Raw genomic sequence first — 20,967 nt, forward strand, 5'->3', positions numbered from 1 at the left:
AATAGCATATTCTGAACTAGCGGCAAAACTGCTTTATTTCCAAATCTTTTCTCACAGTTTCAGTGTCCAAGTTTGCAATTATATTTACAAATGAGTTGTCACCAGTCAGACAGGGCTACTTTAACTGTCCCAGGCTAATGAGAAAAAAACAAAGGCAGATTTAGTAGGCACAGGATGATCTCCTGCCGAGTGAACTCTAAATGACATCACTCTGAACTGCAGGATGAAGGCTCTGAAGCAGTCCAAAAAGTGGTGAAAAAAATGAACTTCAGTCCAACAGATTGGAAAAGGCATACACAAATTAAAGGAATAGTCCACATCACAGCCCTAGTGCAAGCAGCAATTTAGTTTCAGCACAATTAATAACTCTTAACAATTTAAATTATTTTTGCTTTGGTAATTTGTTTGGTTTTAGCTTGTTAATTTGTTTTGACTTCAAAGTAGTATGAATTAAAAACATAACGACTTTAGATCTAGTTTTGTATGGATGCGTATTTAAACAATACAAGGATAAAATATTTTAATTCCATATTGCAGGGTGTGTGAAAACATTTGTCTTTAAAAGGATCCATGCACATTGGAGTTTGATTCGGACCAGTGTGGAAGTTTAGCTCTCATGGTGTTGGGTGAGTTCCTGGGAGGGACCATGCCCTACCAGAAACAGCTCCCCGTGGACCAAGGATGGGAAATTCATGGCATGCAACATTTTGCGCAATTTCACTGACATTTAAGAGATTTTGTTTTAAGCTGTTCATCTAATTTCTCTCTTCTTAGACTCATGTTAATGTTCCAATTAAATAGAAAATGAGAAAATAGAAAAAAAAAGAAAGATGTGTTTTTAATAAATTGAATTTCCATTTGGGTTTTATTAAAATCGCCATGGGAAAGTTTGTCTCAGAAAATAATGATATCAGTGATCATTTCTATTCTTGTGATTAAAAAAAAGAGGCACTATGAGGCGTGGACAAAATGTGGGCAACATAGTAGGCAGTGCCACTCACTGGGGAACAGGGTCAGGGCAGGAATGATCTTGCTCCCTTGTGAATTCCTCACACCCCAAACAGGTCCTAACGTAGGACAGGGAAGTGCTTGCTAGTTAATTGCCATGTCTAACTTGGCACGCCACCCTCCAGGATTCACAGCTGGAATGTTCCCACAGCCCTGCCCCTGCATTTAGGATCCAGTGAAGCAACCCCAAGACAGACCTCCTGCAATTCAGCTCTAGTCGGCCTACAGGTATATATATCCCATTCTCTGCTCCTGGTAACACGTCTCCGGATTCTGAACTTCTAGTTCAGGAAAAGGGGCCCTAAACCAATCTTGTTCTCTGGAGATCGGCAGGCTTTTTCTGAATTTATCCTCCTAGGTCCTCTTGGTGTCAGTCACCTGCCCTCCTCTACCTCTGCCCACTCAGCTGCCAGGTGATGCCATTGCACATGAAGGAGGTGACAGACACAGAGATTGGGACTCTGGGCTGAGCAGACATGTGGTGACTTGTTCAAGGGAGAAAGCAGGTATGCAGCTTTCTATGTGTCTGGATTTGCCTAAGTTATTTATTCACCATCTTTGGCTCTGAGTTTTCATCTGTAAAATGAGCTTAAAAATAATTTATAAACCAGTTATGAGGAGCAAATGAGTTAATTTATATAAAGCATTTGGAACAATGGCTGACTCAAGTAAGCATGCAAAAATACGGGCTGTATTTTTTTTTAGTTCTCTCTTATGCCCACGGAGAAGGGGACGACAGAGGATAAGATGGTTGGATGGCATCATTGACTCAATGGACATGGGTTTGGGTGGACTCCGGGAGTTGGTGATGGACAGGGAGGCCTGGCGTGCTGTGGTTCATGGAGTCGCAAAGAGTTGGACATGACTGAGCGACTGAACTGAACTGAACTATGCCCACACTCATGCCAAATGTCGCTGGTACTGATCATACACCTCCCAGAAAACCACTCCAGCCACTGAATTCTGGTTTTCTGATATACTTTCTCCTTCCTCCTCTGGTTAACTGCTATCCTCTTCCCTACTTGAGGGTTCTTATCATCAGGTCCTTCATTCAGTTCAGTTCAGTTCAGTTGCTCAGTTGTGTCCGACTCTTTGCAACCCCATGAACTGCAGCACTCCAGGCCTCCCTGTCCATCACCAACTCCCAGAGCTTGCTCAGACTCATGTCTATCGAGTCGCTGATGCCATCTAACCATCTCATCCTCTGTCACCCACTTCTCCTGCCTTCAATCTTTCCCAGTGTCAAGGTCTTTTCTAATGAGTCAGTTCTTCGCATCAGGTGGCCAAAGTATTGGAGCTTCAGCATCAGTCCTTCCAATGAATATTCAGGACTGATCTCCTTTAGGATGGACTGGTTGGTTCTCCTTGCAGTCCAAGGGACTCTCAAGAGTCTTCTCCAACACCACAGTTCAAAAGCATCACTTCTTTGGTGCTCAGCTTTCTTTATAGTCCAACTCTCACATCCATACATGACTACTGGTAAAACCATAGCTTTGACTAGACAATCCTTCATTAAACAAAGAGAAGGGGACAACAGAGGATGAGATGGCTGGATAGCATCACTGACTTGATGGACGTGAGTCTGAGTGAACTCCGGGAGTTGGTGATGGACAGGGAGGCCTGGCGTGTTGCGATTCATGGGGTCACAAAGAGTCAGACACGACTGAGCGACTGAATTGAACTGAACTAGTGTTTCATAGTCTTTAATCCCTTTATGGTCCTAGGTTGGCCTGACCTGCCGGGGACCAGCCCCGGCTGATCCAGGGTATTCGAAGGAGAGACGGCTAGGCGAGGGTCAGGGAATAACTGCTTAATTACACTTTAATTAAGGATACAAAGAGTAATAGAATAAGGATAGCTCAGTGAGGAAATTCAGTGGAGAAAAGCAGCTGAAATAAGGATAGCTCAGTGAGGAAATTCAGTGGAGAAAAGCGGCTGAAATAAGGATAGCTCAGTAGGAAAATTCAGTGGAGAAAAGAAGCTGAGTGGCTTGGTTTACGCGGAAAATCAATATAACCCGTGACACCAGGTTAGCTCTGACCACGGAGGCCGCAGGCGCCCTCTCGAATAGCGGAAGGTGCCCCACCTTAGACACCTTCTCGAGTGGGTCTTAGAAGCCCAGGCAAATAAATGGTCGCAGAGGACATCCGCGCTCCAGATGGACGCTCAGCCAGAAGTTAAAGGGAAGAATGACATGGGGAGACCAAGTTTCAGTGAACAAGGCCCGCACTTTATTTTCCAAAGTAGTTTTTATACCTAAAGGTATGCATAGAGGATAATGGGGGAAGGGGTAGAGCCATGCAGCAAGCCAGGCTTTCTTCCTGCAAACTTATCATATGCAAAAGTTCAGGTGATTGACATCATCTTCTGGCCCGGAGGCCTGTTAACATTTTAAGAAACTTATCTTTCTCTAAAGGTGATTATTCCAAAGTCAGGCGCCAGCCTTCCAAAAAGCATTGGACAAAGCGGCATTTTACATTTCTATACACCCATTATATCAATCAATACACTGCCAAAGACACAGTAGGTAAGGAGTATGGAGACTTAGCAGCAAACTGGCTCAACAAGTGAAAAAACCCTTCACCAATACAATTTCTAATCAATCTTTTAACTACTCAAAGGAATCTGTGTTTAGGCAGTTTAGAACATCTCCTGCCTCTCACAGTTGGGAGGCTCTGAACAATCACATGTGGCCGGAAAAACCTATTCAGGCAGGCTAGAGGATTTCCAAAGGAGTTTGTAGGTTAAACACTGTCACACCCAGGAATTATTAACTGGAGCTGTAAGCTAACTCTTTTTCCAGAGAGAGGTAGTGGGAGACAGCCCCCCGTAAAGTCAGAGGTGTAGGTGAAAGCACAAAGCAGAAAGTAGGCAGACTCTGGTTTTGGGGGTAGATGCTCGAGAATTTCCAGGGGGACTCCTGAGGCTCGATCCCGCCTTTGCGTATGCCGAGCCTCCTTCCTCATGACCTTTGTCATGGGCGGAGTGCCTCACGCTGGCTCCCGGAAGTGATGGAATTCCAGTTGAGCTATTCCAGATCCTCACTCAATATGCAATATGCCGGCTCCCAGCACTGACCCTCCCCTGAACAGACTTCATTCTGACTCTTGTTCAGGTATAGACATGAGGGTTTTCCTACAATAGAATGCATCCTTACCTGGTTCTCCAGGGCCAATCAAGTGGGTCCTAAATGCTCCTATTTCTTCACTGTCCTGTGAGCAATCCCCTATGTGTAGTCAAGAAAGGTATGCTTATAGAAAGGGGGAAACAATGGGAGCCATCACTGGCAGGTCCTTTTTGCCTCTGCACATGCTGAAAACCACACTCACACAGCACAGTATCTACAGAGGAAGCTACAGAGTTCCTTTCTGTTTTGGGTGTTTTTGCAAATATTTTTCATACTACCGAATGGAGGACTGGAGTTAAGCAAATAAGACCCGGGTTCGATCCCTGTGTTGGGAAGATCCCCTGGAAGAGAAAATAGCAACCAACCCTAATATTCTTGCCTGGAAAATCCTGTAGACAGAAGAGCCTGGTGGGCTATGGTCCCTAGGGTCACAAAAGAGTCAGACATAACTTAGGGACTAAACAACAAACTCGGCACTTTAATAAATACTGTATGTTAGAAACTCTGAGTTTGGGGTCGATTTGTTTTTACAAGGTTGGAATTGAAAACTTAAAGACACATTTACTTTGGGGATCCTCATCACCAGTCACTGTGACGCTCCCCTCTGTACCTCTAGGACAGATAGTGGGAAGTGACAAAATAAAAGCTGAGTGCTCGTCAGTAGTAGCTATTGCAGAAGGGCTCAGTGTATGCCATCACCCACAGATGCAGAATTCAGTGCTATGAGGGCTCTTGTGCTCTTTACTCCAGTATTTTATATGGGTCAGGAAAATCTAGCTCAAACCTTTTCAGAATCAGTGTTAATCTTGTCTTTAGAATGTTCTTCTTTCTTCTTTGTTTAATCACTTACATTCCAGATCTATCTTCAGGAATGACTTTGAACTATTCTCATCAGCCTCCATGTAGCAGCCCTCCCAATGTGTAAAGACATTGTCCCTGAGTATTTCTCATTCCCTCCTGGGAGTTCAGGGCAGTGGAAAGCGGAATAGGAAAACCATTGCCTGAGATGACAACCTGTAATTTCGGCTAATTGTCTCTCAAATTTCTCTTCCTTTCTCATCCCGAGACTGACCCTGATGGCCAATATCTAAGTACTGCTTCTAATGGATCAGTCAACCAAAGATAACTCAAGACTGAGACCATGTATACTCAAACTATGTTCTGAAGAAAAGGCGGTGGGGGAGGCATTGGCACAGTGTCTATTCAGAATTCATACAGAGAATTCTGTTCATTCATTCTGTTAATTTTTGAGAGTTTGATATTGAAACTCCAACTAAAAATGTTAATTTATCTATCTAAAAATAATTGTAATATATAGTGAAACCATATGTAATCTTGTTCTGTATTTTCCAAGCCTCCTATAAATGTTTTATCATACTTTCATAATCTAAAAAAATAAAAATTAAAAAAAAAAGAATTCAGAAAATCTTGGTTTTGATGTGTTTACATACTGAGCTTCTGTGCAAAGTTTCATTTTAAATAACCCATCCAATTTAAAAAAGTTAGAAAACTACCACCTTATCCCATTTATAATTTATCCAATTAGAATAACCTTTTCACAAACTTGACTCAAGACTTTTAGGCCATGAAATTTGCATATCTCATTCGAATGCGAAGATGTTGATGTGCTATATATTTACAATAGAAGAGTCACACCAAAAATTGTAACAGAGGAATCCTGAAATTAAAACTGTGAGCTGTGTTGTTTTTTTTTTTAAAGGTGTAGGTTTTAATATAAAGGACCATTCAATAGAATTTCTTTTCACTAAAATCACAAATATATGATGCTTTTATTTTCTAGATTTCATTTACATGATATTCTTAAAAAGCAAAAATTTAGGGACAAAAAATAGATCAGTGATAGCCCAAGTGAATTTATTGGGGTAATGAAACTGTTCTGTATGTCTTGATTATGGTTTGGGTATATGACAACATGTACTTGCAAAACATAGATTTTTAAGAAAAAAGGTAAATTTTCCTTTTTTTTTGCAGGAAAAGCACACATAAGAGGATATAATTTTGCTTACAGAAAATATATAGTATTGAATTCAACAAAATTAAAACTTTTGTACTACAAATGGCACCATTCCATACAGTGAAACACAGGCACAGAATTTTTAAAAAAGATAAAAAAAGATTTGTCTCATAACAGACTATCCTGAATACATACAGAGTCCTGTTGAAAGTGAAAGTTGCTAAGTCATATCCTACTCTTTGCAAGCCCAAGCTCGCCAGTCTCCTCTGTCCGTGTAATTCTCCAGGCAAGAATACTGGAATGGGTAGCCGTTCGCTTCTCCAGGGGATCTTCCCAACCTAGGAATTGAACCAGGATCTTCTGCATTGTAGGCAGATTCTTTACCAGCTGAACTACCAGGGAAGCCAAAGAGTGCTCTTAGAACTTAATATGTTTAAAAGGTCAATAGAGAAAGTAAATGACTAGACATTTCTCCAAAGATACACAAATGACTGAGGGGTTGAGGGCAGGAGGAGAAGGGGACGACAGAGGATGAGATGGTTGGATGGCATCATCGACTCAAAGGACATGGGTTTGGGTGGACTCTGGGAGTTGGTGATGGACGGGGAGACCTGGCATGCTGCAATTCACAAGGTTGTAAAGAGTCAGACACGACTGAGCAACTGAACTGAATAAGCACATAAAATTGATTACCATCACTATTGCTAAGTCACTTCTGTCGTGTCGGACTCTGTGCAACCCCATAGACGGCAGCCCACAAGGCTTCCCCATCCCTGGGATTCTCCAGGCAAGAACACTGGAGTGGGTTGCCATTTCCTTCTCCAATGCATGAAAGTGAAAAGTGAAAGTGAAGTCGCTCAGTTGTGTCCGACTCTTAGCCACCCCATGGACTGCAGCCCACCAGGCTCCTCGGTCCATGGGATTTTCCAGGCAAGAGTACTGGAGTGGGGTGCCATTGCCTTCTCTGATTACCATGACTAGATGTTATCAAAACCAAAATAAGATGACACCTCATACCCACTATTATGTCTACAAAGAAGAGAAAATAACATGTGTTGATGAGGATATGGAGAAACTGTAACCTTCATATTTTGCTGGTAGGAAGATAAAATGGTATAACTGCTACATTTAAAAAGTTTGGCAATTCTTCAAAATTTTAAACACAATTTTTGTATGACTCAGCAGTCCCACTCTTGGTTATATATACCAAAGAAACAAAAATATATGTATACACAAAAATTGTACATGAATTTTCCCTAGTTTTTTACTAAGGTAAAAAACATAGGACATAAAATGTATTATCTTGGCCATTTTTAAGTTTGCAGTTCAGTAGTATAAACTACATTCATAATGTTGTGTGACCTTCACCACCGTCCATCTCCAGATCTCTGTAATTTTGTACAACTAAAACTCTACACCTGTTCAGTAATAATTCCCCATTTCCTCCACTTCATAGATCCAGGCAACCACCATTCTATTTTTTTGTCTCTATGATTTTGACTTCAATAGGCATCTCATGTAAATGAAATCATACAGTCTTTGTCTTTTTGTGACTGATGTATCTCACTTAGCATAATGTTCTTATGGTTTATTCATGTTGTAGCATATGTCAGAATTTCCTTCTTTTTTAAGGCTGAATAATATTCCTCTGGATTGTATGACATATTTTGCTTATCCATTCATCCTTCAATGGACATCTGGGTTGCTTCCACAACTTAGCTACTGTGAATAATTTTGCTATGAACACAGGTATACAAATCTCTCTTCAAAACCCTGTTTTTAATTCTCTGGGATATATATTCAGAAGTGGGATTACAGGCTCATGTACATGATTGTTTATTGCAATGTTATTCATATTAGTCAAAAGTAGAAATAATCCAAATGTCCGTAAACTGATAAATGGATAAAGTATGGCATATCCATACAATGAAACTATTACCCTACACTATAAAGGAATTACTCATACATGTTACTACATGAATAAACTTTGAAAACATAGGGTCAAGTTAGACTAGCCAGCCAGAGAAGACCATATATTGTATAATTCTATTCATGTAAAATATTCATAGTTGGCAAATTTATAGAGACAGAAATCAGGTTAATACTTACCAGATAATGGAGTAGGGGAAAATTAATAAATACTGATTGCTAATGGATGCATGCATGCTTAGTCGCTCAGTCATGTCCAACTCTTTGTGATCCCATGGGCTGTAATCTGCCAGGCTCCTCTGGCCATGGGATCCTCCAGGCCAGAATACTGGTATCGGTAGCTCTTCCCTTCTCCAGGGGATTTTCCTAACACCAGTGATTGAACCCAGGTCTCCTGTATTGCAGGTGGATTCTTTATTGTCTGGAGAGATGAAAATGTGCTAAAATTGGTTTGTGGTAATGATTGCCTGAAGTCTGTGACTATGAATCTGAATCTGTAAAAGCAATTCAATTGTGCACTTGAAATGGTGAGTTATATGATATATGACTTATATATCAATAAAACTCTTACAATAATTATACCCCAATAAACCTGACTCAAAAGAGAAACAACTTTAAACTTCCAAAATTCAAAGAGGGCAAAACACACAAGCAGAAAGTTTCTCTTTAAAAGGAATAAAAATAACCAATAACATATTCAAGGATGTTCAATTTATCAATTGTCAAACTAATATAAATAAACCAAAAATGAAATCTGTTTTCTCCAATAAGATTCACAAAAATGAAAGATTGGCAATAACCAGTGTTGATGAAAATGAAAATGTGTGAAAGTTGCTCAGTTGTTTCCAACTCTTTGCAAATTCTTCAGGCCAGAATACTGGAATGTAAATGATGCGACTTAGCAGCAGCAGCAACAGCAACAGCAGAAAGAACTAGAATCTCCTGGAACAGATTGTATAGTTCTGAGTGTTTTCCCCCTAAATTTTACATAATTTTTCCATGGGAGAAAAAGAATCTACAATAAGGAATACACATCCATACACTATAGTACTGTGTTTGTGCTTTTTCATTCCAAAGCTAATTATTAAAGAAGGCTCAGTCTGGTTATACCCTCCACCTTTGAATCAGTCTTACGTGACTGAAATAACCAATAGCATGCCATAGCCATGACTTCTGAGACTAGGGTCATAAAAGCAATACAGCTTCCGGTTGTCTCAGGACACTTGCCTTGGAGAGTTGACTTGAAGAAGTCTGAGGCTTCCATCTTGTCAGGAAGCCCAAACTAACTCATGTAGAGAAAACATGCAGAGAACTACTCAGAATAGATGAAAAGAAGAGAAAAGATGAACAGTTAGCCCCCAGGGGCTTTAGCCTTCCACTGTTCCAGCCCCAGCCACTCTCTGCCTATAACTACATAAGAAACACCAAGTCAACAATGCCCAACTAAGCACCTCCCCAAATCCTGACACCCCCAAATCATAGAGATAAATGATTGTTATTGTTTTAAGCAATTTAGGGGCGTCGTTATACAGTAACAGATACTGAACAGAGAAAGAGAATACTAACCCAGAACAGAACACATAGAATACTACCCTCAGTAAGTTCTAGTTTAGTGAGAAAATAATCACTCAATAATTTACCTAAATTACCTAAATAATTATAAAGGAGATAGCTATAAGTGCTGCTATAAGTGCTACAAGAGAAAAGCAATTCGAGTATAGGAACTCAGAGAAAAGGAAGAGCAGGTCTTCAAGAAGTTAACATCAAAACTCTCAAAGAGGAATCAATGAGGGAGCTTAAAGTGATGAAATTTGGACATGTCGAGGTGAGGAAATTCCAGGTAAAAGAAACAAGTTATCCACAAATGTGTAACTAGTTCAATATATAACTTGCACATTTCTCAATTATAATGGCCAGTTCAAATCCTATGGGACAAGATTAGCATTTCTATGACATCTTTTGTCATTTTTCCTTATGGCAAAATAACCTTATATTTTTGCATACAATTTGGAACTCATATCCATTTTATTTGATATATATTATTTTGAGAGTTGAGATTTATGACATCCTTTGTAGTCATAAAAACCACATTGCCATGAGCCTGTCCTTCTGGCAGGCTTTGGTAAAAAACAGAAAGAATGATACACTGCTATGCTTAAAATGGACAGCCAACAAGGACCTACTTTATAGCACATGGAACTCTGATCAGTGTTATGTGGTGGGCTGGATGGGAGTGGTGCTGGGGAGAATAGATATGTGTATACGTATGGCTGAGTCCCCTCACTGTTCACCTGAAACTGTCACAGCATTGTTTGTTCTTCAACTGTCTGCCAATACAAAATAAAAAGTTTAAAAAAATACTACAGAGTAAATAATAAAGAAGAAAAAGCATTTTACAAAAAAAAAAGAAGAAGGAGACATCGTCCTGATCTTAACCTCACAGTGGCACTTCAGGGTACTTGGCCTTATAACAAAGGTGAATGAAGAGATAACCAAAGGCAGGAATGAGGGAATTAACATCCATGCCTGAGGGGGTCTGGGAAAGCAACCTTTTAACTGAATCATTAAGACTCAGTTATGCCAGGCAGGAAGAGAAAGACTTCCAGGCACAGAAGACAGAAAGAAAAATGGCCCCCAAACATAAAGCATGGTGTGTTTTGGGAACTGCAAATAGTTCAGTAGACCCAAGAGCAATATTTAAGTGGGGAAGAGAAGACTAGAGAAGGCAGCAGGAGCCAGTGTGCTGAGGAGTTTGGACTCCATCCCAAAGGTGACAGGGAGAATCTTTGAAAGGTCACGCGTTATTGAGTCCACACATTCGAATTGTAATTATTTCTCCCACAGCCAATTTCTCTACGTATGGTTTCTGGGACTAGAATGCAATCTTTGATGAAAAGCCATCTCACTTTTGCCTACTTCAATATTCTGTCATCCATCTCCCCAATGGATGGCATTCACCCTAACGATGGGATCTAATGTAGCCTGAAAGAAATGCCACCTTACAGGAATCAGAGGCAATCTATTCCAAAGTGTTTTCCACTGACTGTTCTTGCTGGAAATGTGGTTTCTCATGCCATGAAACTTTGATGATTCCATAAAGACACTAATTGTAATTATTTATGGACTGTGGCTCTGTCATCCCCATTCTATCTCCTAGAGATGAATTAATTACAAATTGAGGACCCCCCTCACCCCCACAAAAACCACATTATTAGCCTGTTCCCACTGTTAGGAAATCTGGTGGTAAATAATTCAAGATAAATGCAATCCCAGTGGGGAATTGCAAGTACCTATATTTCATGACCTGTGACATCCCTTGTGACATGTGATGCTGTGCTGAGGGGACCACGGGCTCCGTAATGAGCCCTCGCATATTAGCACTGCTTCCCTTGGTTTGGCTTTTCTGATCTGCCTGAAGCCTTGTCATTCATCATCCTTGGCAATGAAGGACAACTCTTCCAGAAAACTCATTCCCATATTTCTTCTCTTCTGTAAGACTGATGATGCTCTAAATGTTTTAGAACTTTTTTTTTTTCCCCTGTTCAGGTCCTTTAGAGTGCTGGGAAGACGGTTTACATTCAGCCATCATTGCTGAGTAAAGATATCTGGTTTTATTCTATTGGGGAAAAAACCCTTCCTGAGTAATTAATAATTCTGGATTTTGCATGGTAAACAGTGCGGAATGGGTCTAGTCTCAAGGAGTTTACTGTATACCTCTGTATTGTCGAAAAAAGAGAAACATTAAAAATTACAGTATGGCAAAGCTGGAAAATGGAGAAGGAAATAGCAACCCACTCCAGTATTCCTGCCTAGGAAATTCCATGGACAGACAAGCCTGGCAGGCTAGTCAGTGGGGTTGTAAAAGAGTAGGACAGGTCTGAGAGACCAAACAACAACAATAAAGCTGAAGAAATCTTTCACACACACGTCCTTTGAAGACTTCTGAATATTGCTGCTACTTGGGTATGCCAGCTGGTGGGAGTATAATTTGTTCTGAGGGTTGATAATTTGGTTTTCCTAAATTTCTCTATCAGTCTTTGTCCTGATGCCTGTCTCTAGGGTGAGTACTTTTAATATATTTGGTTCCGAAGTAAATAATTTACATTCTTATGTCATTTAATTCCTACAACAAACCTGTAGAAAAGTACTGGTAACCTAATTTTACTAATGAGGAGATCAAAGTTTCAAGAGGTTTGGTAACTTGCTCCAGGTTACAGGGTTGGCTCGTGGAATTGCTTAGCCCACAGTCCTGAGCTGTTTGTCTTGAAAGGTCTTCCTCTTATTCACTGTTCTAAGCAAGTTACCTCAGATACCTGTGTAAAATAGTTTCTGGAAGTTTCCTCTTGCTTAGGGTTTTAAGCAGGAGGAAATGGCACCCCACTCCAGCACTCTTGCCTGGAGAATCCCATGGATGGAGGAGCCTGGTGGGCTGCTACATGGGGTCGCTACAAGTCAGACACAACTGAACGACTTCACTTTCATTTTTCATTTTCATGCATTGGAGGAGGAAATGGCAACCTGCTCCAGTGTTCTTGCCTGGAGAATCCCAGGGACGGGGGAGCCTGGTGGGCTGCCATCTATGGGGTTGCACAGAGTCGGACACAACTGAAGCAACTTAGCAGCAGCAGCAGTAGGGTTTTAAGAAAAAGGGTTGCTTGGTGCTTATGAAGCTTGTCCATCTAGTTCAGTTATTTTAGTGAATGTTAATATGGAAGACAGATCTTAGCTATGGTCATCTGTCCTTTGAGATTTGGATAAAATTGACTCAGTTGTCTGCTTGCACTTAACTTTTATGTCCTGTTTGCCTTTCTCCTTACCCATCCAGGAGTGGAATTCAATTTGTGCTCTGTGAGTTCTCTTAGAAATGTCTGCGGTAAATAATAAACTTCATTAAAAATTTGGGGGCCAGTGATTGTGTTTTAATTTGTAGCACTGAAAACCAAGTAAAATTAAATACTATGCATACCATAAAATTAAATATATAAATTTAATTACAGGAAGAATTGAGTGGTTAGAGTTTATTATTCACAGTATAAAGGCAAGGTACAAATCAAAGTTATCTTTCACTTTGTATCATATATTTTATCTTTAAAATATCATATCTGAGATGCCAGTCTTTCTGACATCTCACCACTTGAAAATACTTCCTCTTGCTGCCTTTCTCAGGCTTGCCACTTCTCTTCAAAAGCCTCCTTGCAGCTCAGACACTCTCACTTTTTGCACATGTAGACTTTATTTATTTTCTAAGTGGCTTATGAATGTGCTCTCCAAAGAAAAAGGCCATTTTACCTCTTTACTCACCTTTTAGTAACCTGGCAGATCTGTAAGTATTTTGCTGTTGTTCTGTTGCTAAGTCGTGTCTGACTCTTTGCGACCCCATGGACTGCAGCATGCCCGGCTCCCCTGGTCCTTCGCTGTCTTTCAGATTTTGCTCAAATTCATGTCCATTGAGTTGGTAATGCCATCCAGCCATCTCATCCTCTGTCGCCCCTTTCTCCTCTTGCCCTCAATCTTTCCCAGCATCAGAGTCTTTTCCAATGAATCAGTTCTTTGCATCAGGTGGCCAAAATATTGGAGCCTCAGCTTTGGCATCGGTCCTTCCAATGAATATTCAGGGTTGATCTCCTTTAGGATTGATGGTTTGTAAGTACTTAAGTTTTATCATTTCTTCATCCCTTCTAAGTCTTCATCAGGTAAAGACATGAGACTGACCATTTTCTTTCCTTAATATTCATACTGTTGCTGCTGCTAAGTCGCTTCAGTCGTGTCCCACTCTGTGTGACCCCATAGATGGCAGCCTACGAGGCTCCTCTGTCCCTGGGATTCTCCATGCAAGAATACTGGAGTGGGTTGCCATTTCCTTCTCCAACTATCCATACAATGCCCCCCAAATATTCAAAGGTATAAGCTTCTACCATAAGATCTGGTTTCATGTATCTACTTTAAAATATTTTTTCTTGCTGCATATTCACATACTACACAGATACACAAAGTCTAAGTAATTTTCTGTTACCATTTTCCACACAGCTCCTCACTAAGGAGTAGAGGGAAACTCTAAGATGTTCCTTTTTCATTTGATTTTGGGCATTGTCCAATTCTACTGATTCTCTTGCCTAAGTTCCATCTTCATCCCTACTGCACATTGGACTGTGTATACTTACTTGCACTTTTATGGATCATTTGAAGAAACTGTTTAGTCTTTTGAGCTTAGTGGAGGAGATGGCTGAAGTTTTGCTTGATAGGATCAGCTGAGCACTAGACTTTATATAGGATTAGATAGCAGAATGCCAACTGGACTTCTGTTAATACAATAGCTGTGCAACACTATTGTATTAAGCATGTGATAAGCATGTTATCTCTCAAAGCTTCATTTTTCTTATGGTAAAATAAGGAAGCAAGTAACAAGTATTTTGAAGAGTAAAATTAAAATCATTCTAGGGGGAGCATTAGCATGGTACTTGGCATATAGAAAACACTCAACAAATGCAAGTTGCTAATCTCATTATTATTTCTACTCTTTCCAAAAAGAACTGTGGATATTTGTCTCTATTTCTTTGGGCTGCCCTGGTGGCTCAGTAGTTAAGAATCTGCTTGCAAATACAGGAGACCAGAATTTGACTGCTGGGGTTGGGAAGGTCCCCTGGGAGGAAATGGCAAGCCAAACCAGTATTCTTGTCTGAAAATTCCATGGACAGAGAAGCCTGACAGGCTACAGTCCATAGGATTGCAAAGACTCAGAAATGACTGAGTGATCATGACATTGATGATTTATTTCTTTAGGAATAATGTCACACCTTAGTAAAGACCCATAGCTCCCTGTTTCTTCATGAAATGCTCTATTCTCCAGCCTACTGTTTATGTGTTCTGCCCCTAAAGGGGGGCGGGGTTTATCCTCTCTTACACAGAAATAAACTCTGCACAGAAAATGGCTGCCTTGACCCTTTCTGTACAATACTATTTTAATCAAACTTTACCTTCCAAACTTTACCTTGCCCAGTATTGAAGCTTTAGGTGTACCTCTGGTGGATCATTTCTTCCTGTCATTATATTTGCTACATTAGTTCATATTATGCTGTTTTATGGGGCGGCAGCCAAGAGGAGTTACCTCATGCCCGAGGTCAGGGGTGGCGGTCTAGAGGAGCAACCCCACATCCAAGGAGCGGCGGCTGCGCGGGTATAGGAGGGCCGAGAGGAGCTACTCCACGTTCAAGGTCAGGAGGGGCGGCCATGAGGAGATACCACTCATCCAAGGTAAGGAGCAGCACCTGCGCTTTGCTGGAGTGGCCCTGAAGAGATACCCCATGTCCAAAGTAAGAGAAATCCAAGTAAGACGGTAGGTGTTGTGAGAGGGCATTGGAGGGCAGACACACTGAAACCATAATCACAGAAAACTAGTCAATCTGATCACATGGACCACAGCCTTGTCTAACTCAATGAAACTAAGCCATGCCATGTGGGGCCACCCAAGATGGGCGGGTCATGGTGGAGAGGTCTGACAGAATGTGGTCCACTGGTGAAGGGAATGGCAAACCACTTCAGTATTCTTGCCTTGAGAACCCCATGAACAGTATGAAAAGGCAAAATGATAGGATACTTAAAGAGGAACTCTCCAGGTCGGTAGGTGCCCAATATGCTACTGGAGATCAGTGGAGAAATAACTCCAGAAAGAATGAAAGGATGGAGCCAAGCAAAAACAATACCCAGCTGTGGATGTGACTGGTGATAGAAGCAAGGTCTGATGCTGTAAAGAGCAATATTGCATAGGAACCTGGAATGTCAGGTCCATGAATCAAGGCAAATTGAAAGTGGTCAAACAGGAGACGGCAAGAGTGAATCTCGACATTCTAGGAATCAGAGAACTAAAATGGACTGGAATGGGTGAATTTAACTCAGATGATCATTATATCCACTACTGCGGGCAGGAATCCCTCAGAAGAAATGGAGTAGCCATCATGGTCAACAAAAGAGTCCGAAATGCAGTACTTGGATGCAATCTCAAAAAGGACAGAATGATCTCTCTTCATTTCCAAGGCAAACCATTCAATATCACAGTAATCCAAGCCTATACCCCAACCAGTAATGCTGAAGAAGCTGAAGTTAAACGGTTCCATGAAGACCTATAAGACCTTTGAGAACTAACACCCCAAAAAGATGTCATTTTCATTATAGGGGATTGGAATGCAAAAGTAGGAAGTTAAGAAACACCTGGAGTAACAGGAAAATTTGGCTTTGGATTACAGAATGAAGCAGGGCAAAGGAATAGAGTTCTGCCAAGAGAATTCACTGGTCATAGCAAACATCCTCTTCCAACAACACAAGAGAAGTCTCTACACATGGACATCACCAGATGGTCAACAGCAAAAGCAGATTGATTATATTCTTTGCAGCCAAAGATGGAGAAGCTCTATACAGTTAGCAAAAACAAGACTGGGAGCTGAACTGTGGCTCAGATCATGAACTCCTTATTGCCAAATTCAGACTTAAATGGAAGAAAGTAGGGAAAATCACTAGACCATTCAGGGATGACCTAAATCAAATCCCTTATGATTATACAGTGGAAGTAAGAAATAGATTTAAGGGACTAGATCTGATAGACAGAGTGCCTGATGAACTGTGGATGGAGGTTCATGACACTGTACAGGAGACAGGGATCAAGACCATCCCCATGGAAAAGAAATGCAAAAAAGCAAAATGGCTCTCTGGGGAGGCCTTACAAATAGCTGTGAAAAGAAGAGAAGTGAAAAGCAAAGGAGAAATGGAAAGATATAAGCATCTGAATGCAGAGTTCCAAAGAATAGCAAGGAGAGATAAGAAAGCCTCCCTCAGTGATCAATGCAAAGAAATAGAGGAAAACAACAGAATGGGGAAGACTAGAGATCTCTTCAAGAAAATTAGAGATACCAAGGGAATATTTCATACAAAGATGGGCTCCATAAAGGACAGAAATGGTATGGACCTAACAGAAGCAGAATATATTAAGAAGAGGTGGCAAGAATACACAGAAGAACTGTACAAAAAAGATTTTCATGACCCAGATAATCATGATGGTGTGATCACTCACCTAGAGCCAGACATCCTGGAATGTGAAGTCAAGTGGGCCTTAGAAAGCATCACTATGAACAAAGTTAGTGGAGGCAATGGAATTCCAGTTGAGCTATTTCAAATCCTAAAAGATGATGCTGGGAAAGTGCTGTACTCAATATGCCAGCAAATTTGGAAAACTCAGCAGTGGCCACAGGACTGGAAAATGTCAGTTTTAATTCCAATCCCAAAGAAAGGCAATGCCCAAGAATGCCAAAGAACACTCAAACTACTGCATAATTGCACTCATCTCACATGCTAGTAAAGTAATGCTCAAAATTCCCCAAGCCAGGCTTCAGTAATATGTGAAATATGAACATCCAGATCTTCAAGGTGGTTTTAGAAAAGGCAGAGGAACCAGAGATAAAATTGCCAACATCTGCTGGATCATCAAAAAAGCAAGAGAGTTCCAGAAAAAAAACATCTATTTCTGCTTTATTGACTGTGTGGATCACAATAAACTGTGGAAAATTCTGAAAGAGATGGGAATACCAGACCACCTGACCTGCCTCATGAGAAACCTATATGCAGGTCAGGAAGCAACAGTTAGAACTGGACATGGAATAACAGACTGGTTCCAAATAGGAAAAGGAGTACATCGAGGCTGTATATTGTTACCCTGCTTATTTAACTTCTATGCAGAGTACATCATGAGAAACGCTGGGCTGGAAGAAGCCCAAGCTGGAATCAAGATTGCCAGGAGAAATCTCAGTAACCTCAGATATGCAGATGACACCACCCTTATGGCAGAAGGTGAAGAGGAACTAAAGAACCTCTTGATAAAAGTGAAAGAGGAGAGTGAAAAAGTTGGTTTAAAGCTCAACATTCAGAAAACTAAGATCATGGCATCTGGTCCCATCACTTCATGGGAAATAGATGGGAAAACAGTGGAAGCAGTGTCAGACTTTATTTTTGGGGGCGCCAGAATCACTGCAGATGGTGACTGCAGCCATGAAATTAAAAGAAGCTTACTGCTTGGAAGGAAAGTTATGACCAACCTAAATAGCATATTAAAAAGCAGAGACATTAGTTTGCCAACAAAGGTCTGTCTAGTCAAGCCTATGGTTTTTCCAGTGGTCATGTATGGATGTAAGAGTTGGACTGTGAAGAAAGCTAGCACCAAAGAATTGATGCTTTGACCTGTGGTGTTGGAGAAGACTTGAGAGTCCCTTGGTCTGCAAGGAGATTCAACCAGTCTATTCTAAAGGAGATCAGTCCTGGGTGTTCTTTGGAAGGACTGATGCTAAAGCTGAAACTCCAATACTTTGGCCACCTCATGCAAAGAGTTGACTCATTGGAAAGACCCTGATGCTGGGAGGGATTTGGGGCAGGAGGAGAAAGGGATGACAGAGATGAGATGGTTGGATGGTATCACTGACTCGTTGGGCATGAGTCTGAGTGACCTCCGGGAGTTGGTGATGGACAGGGAGGCCTAGCGTGCTGTGATTCATGGGGTGGCAAAGAGTCGGACATGACTGAGTGACTGAACTGAACTGATAGAGGATGAACTGGAGATAAGAGAGGCTGAGCCACATGTATGGTGCAGGCATGTAACTAGTCAATAGCTCCCCCAAAGGTCCTTTCACAGAAGGGTGCAAAAACATGTTTGCTCCTTGAATAAATCACTCAACAAATCTTTATTGTTCAATGAGATTGTGATTAAATCTATGGATGTTCAGAGAGATTTTAAAATGGTAGGTTCATTATTAGGTCAAAGGATAAACCTTGTCCTTTTCAGTAAAATCTTTATCTATCTGTGACACACTGTCAAGTAATTAGCAAGAAAATGTGATAATATACTCAGGTTGATCTCTGTGCCTTCTCCACCCCTCTCTATAACAGGGAAATCCAATGATGTTTTTCTCCCTGAACAGCCAGATAAAAACATTATGAATTGTGTGCAATTCAGTGAGAGAATGAGAACATTAGATTTTCCATCCTGGACGTGAATTAAAAGCCATAAGAACTTTTACTGACTTCATTTGGAAAATAGAATCTTCTTCCAGAAAGGCTGAGCACTGCTGCAAAGACTAAGGCAGGCTCTCAATTATTCCTCTGAGAAGGACGTTTGGCACTTCAGAGCAATTCAATTCGAGTCTCGGAGAAACGGGGACCTCCGAGGTCACCTCGATGTGCCTCACCACAGGTACCAAGCTGCTCACAGAAGTTGTCATTTATCCAGGGAACACAGCATCCCAACTCTCTCAGGAGGAGGCAGCTTGATTCAGCGGCTGAGATTCTAAAATCCCCTGGATGATTCTCAGCTTGGTCTCTTCTCTTCATCACTACTAATTAATTTTAGCTCAAGTCTTACCACTTCTTATCTAGGCTCTGGCATCAGGCTTATAGGTCTCTATCCGGCATGTAGTCCCCATTCCACTCAATCTCAAATGCCCAACCTTCTTTTTTTTTTTTAATTTATTTTTAATTGGAAGATAATTGCTTTACAAAGTTGTGTTAGTCTCTGCCATACAACAGTGCAAATCAGTCACAAATATATATTATATATATATATATATATATATATCAAGTCACACTCTTGAGCCCCAAAATTCTTTTTAACTATAAATCTGGTCATATTTATTCTCTGCTCAGAATGTTTCAACTCTTGCATGGCCTTCAAAGACATAAATGTTTTGGTCTCTTTCGACCTGTCCCATTGCATTTTCTTTGCATTTTATGCTCCACTGGTGCTGACATGTCTGAGCCTCTACCCACACTGTTGTCTTTTTGGTAACCTTGTCCTTCCTCCTCCACATAGTTCAGCCATCACCTCTTCCCAAATGCATGTCTCCCCCTACGCTGCTGGGCTTAGGGTCCTGTTTTTCCCTGGGAACATCCTATGCTTACCTTTCCAAAGGATTTTCTCCTTCAGTGAAATCATCATTGGAGGACTAAACATTGATTCTGATCTGGCTTCAATATATTGTTTTAAATTTGAATTCAGATCCTTTCAAACTTTAGTTTTCAATAGATGCTCTGTGACTGAACATATAAGAGACAGTTTCTATAATGGTTTAATACATACTTTTTTCAATTGGGCTTTCCTGGTGGCTCAGCTGGTAAAGAATTTGCCTACAATGTAGGAGACTTGGGTTCAATCCCTGGGTTTGGAAGATCCCCTGGAGAAGAGAACCGCTACCCACTCCAATTTTCTGGCCTGGAGAATTCCATGGACTATATAGTCCATGGGGTCATAAAGGGTCAGACCTGACTGAGCAACTTTCACTTTTTTAAATTGAGGTATATTGGTCTTAAAATATTATATTAGTTTCAGGCATACAACATAATGATTTAATATTTTCATAGATTACAAACCATACAAAGTTGTTATAAAATGTTGACCGTATTCCCTGTGCTGTACAACACAGCCTTCTGACTTATTTATATTATAGCTGGCAGTTTGTACTTTTTAATCCCCTTCATGTATTTTGCCTCTCTTTTTAGCCCTTTCCCTTTCGGTGCTAGCTTGTTCTCTGTAAGTTTGCTTCTATTTTGCTGTATTTGTTCATTTATTTTGTTTTTAGATTCTGCTGCTGCTGCTAACTCACTTCAGTCGTGTCCAACTCTGTGCGACCCCATAGGCGGCAGCCCACCAGGCTCCCCCGTCCCTGGGATTCTCCAGGCGAGAACACTGGAGTGGGTTGCCATTCCTTCTCCAATGCATGAAAGTGAAAATTGAAAGTGAAGTCGCTCAGTAATGTCTGACTCTTAGTGACCCCATGGACTGCAGCCCACCAGGCTCCTCCGTCCATGGAATTTTCCAGGCAAGAGTACTGGAGTGGGGTGCCATTGCCTTCTCCATTTTAGATTCTATATATAAGTGAAAACAGATTTTTATCTTCCT

At 40.9% G+C, this 20,967-nt stretch overlaps 1 long non-coding RNA gene across 13 annotated transcripts in view; it reads left to right on the forward strand.

Moving 5' to 3' along the window:
• The window catches only part of LOC123464776, a 78,220-nt gene extending 57,515 nt beyond the window's left edge, over nucleotides 1-20,705 (forward strand). For 3 of the 13 annotated variants that reach the window (XR_006639811.1, XR_006639820.1, XR_006639813.1), the window contains 4 exons: nucleotides 538-626; nucleotides 1,134-1,236; nucleotides 1,367-1,514; nucleotides 8,445-8,621. This is a non-coding gene — a long non-coding RNA (uncharacterized LOC123464776). Of the gene's footprint in view, nucleotides 1-537; nucleotides 627-1,064; nucleotides 1,237-1,366; nucleotides 1,515-5,201; nucleotides 5,335-6,396; nucleotides 6,551-8,444; nucleotides 8,622-20,647 lie in introns of those variants that run through there. The other 10 variants (XR_006639814.1, XR_006639815.1, XR_006639818.1 and 7 more) reach the window with 8 other exon arrangements.
• The last annotated feature ends 262 nt before the right edge of the window (nucleotides 20,706-20,967 follow it).

This window comes from Bubalus bubalis, chromosome 12, assembly GCF_019923935.1.
Source record: "Bubalus bubalis isolate 160015118507 breed Murrah chromosome 12, NDDB_SH_1, whole genome shotgun sequence".
In the NCBI taxonomy this organism is placed as follows: Eukaryota; Metazoa; Chordata; class Mammalia; order Artiodactyla; family Bovidae; genus Bubalus; species Bubalus bubalis.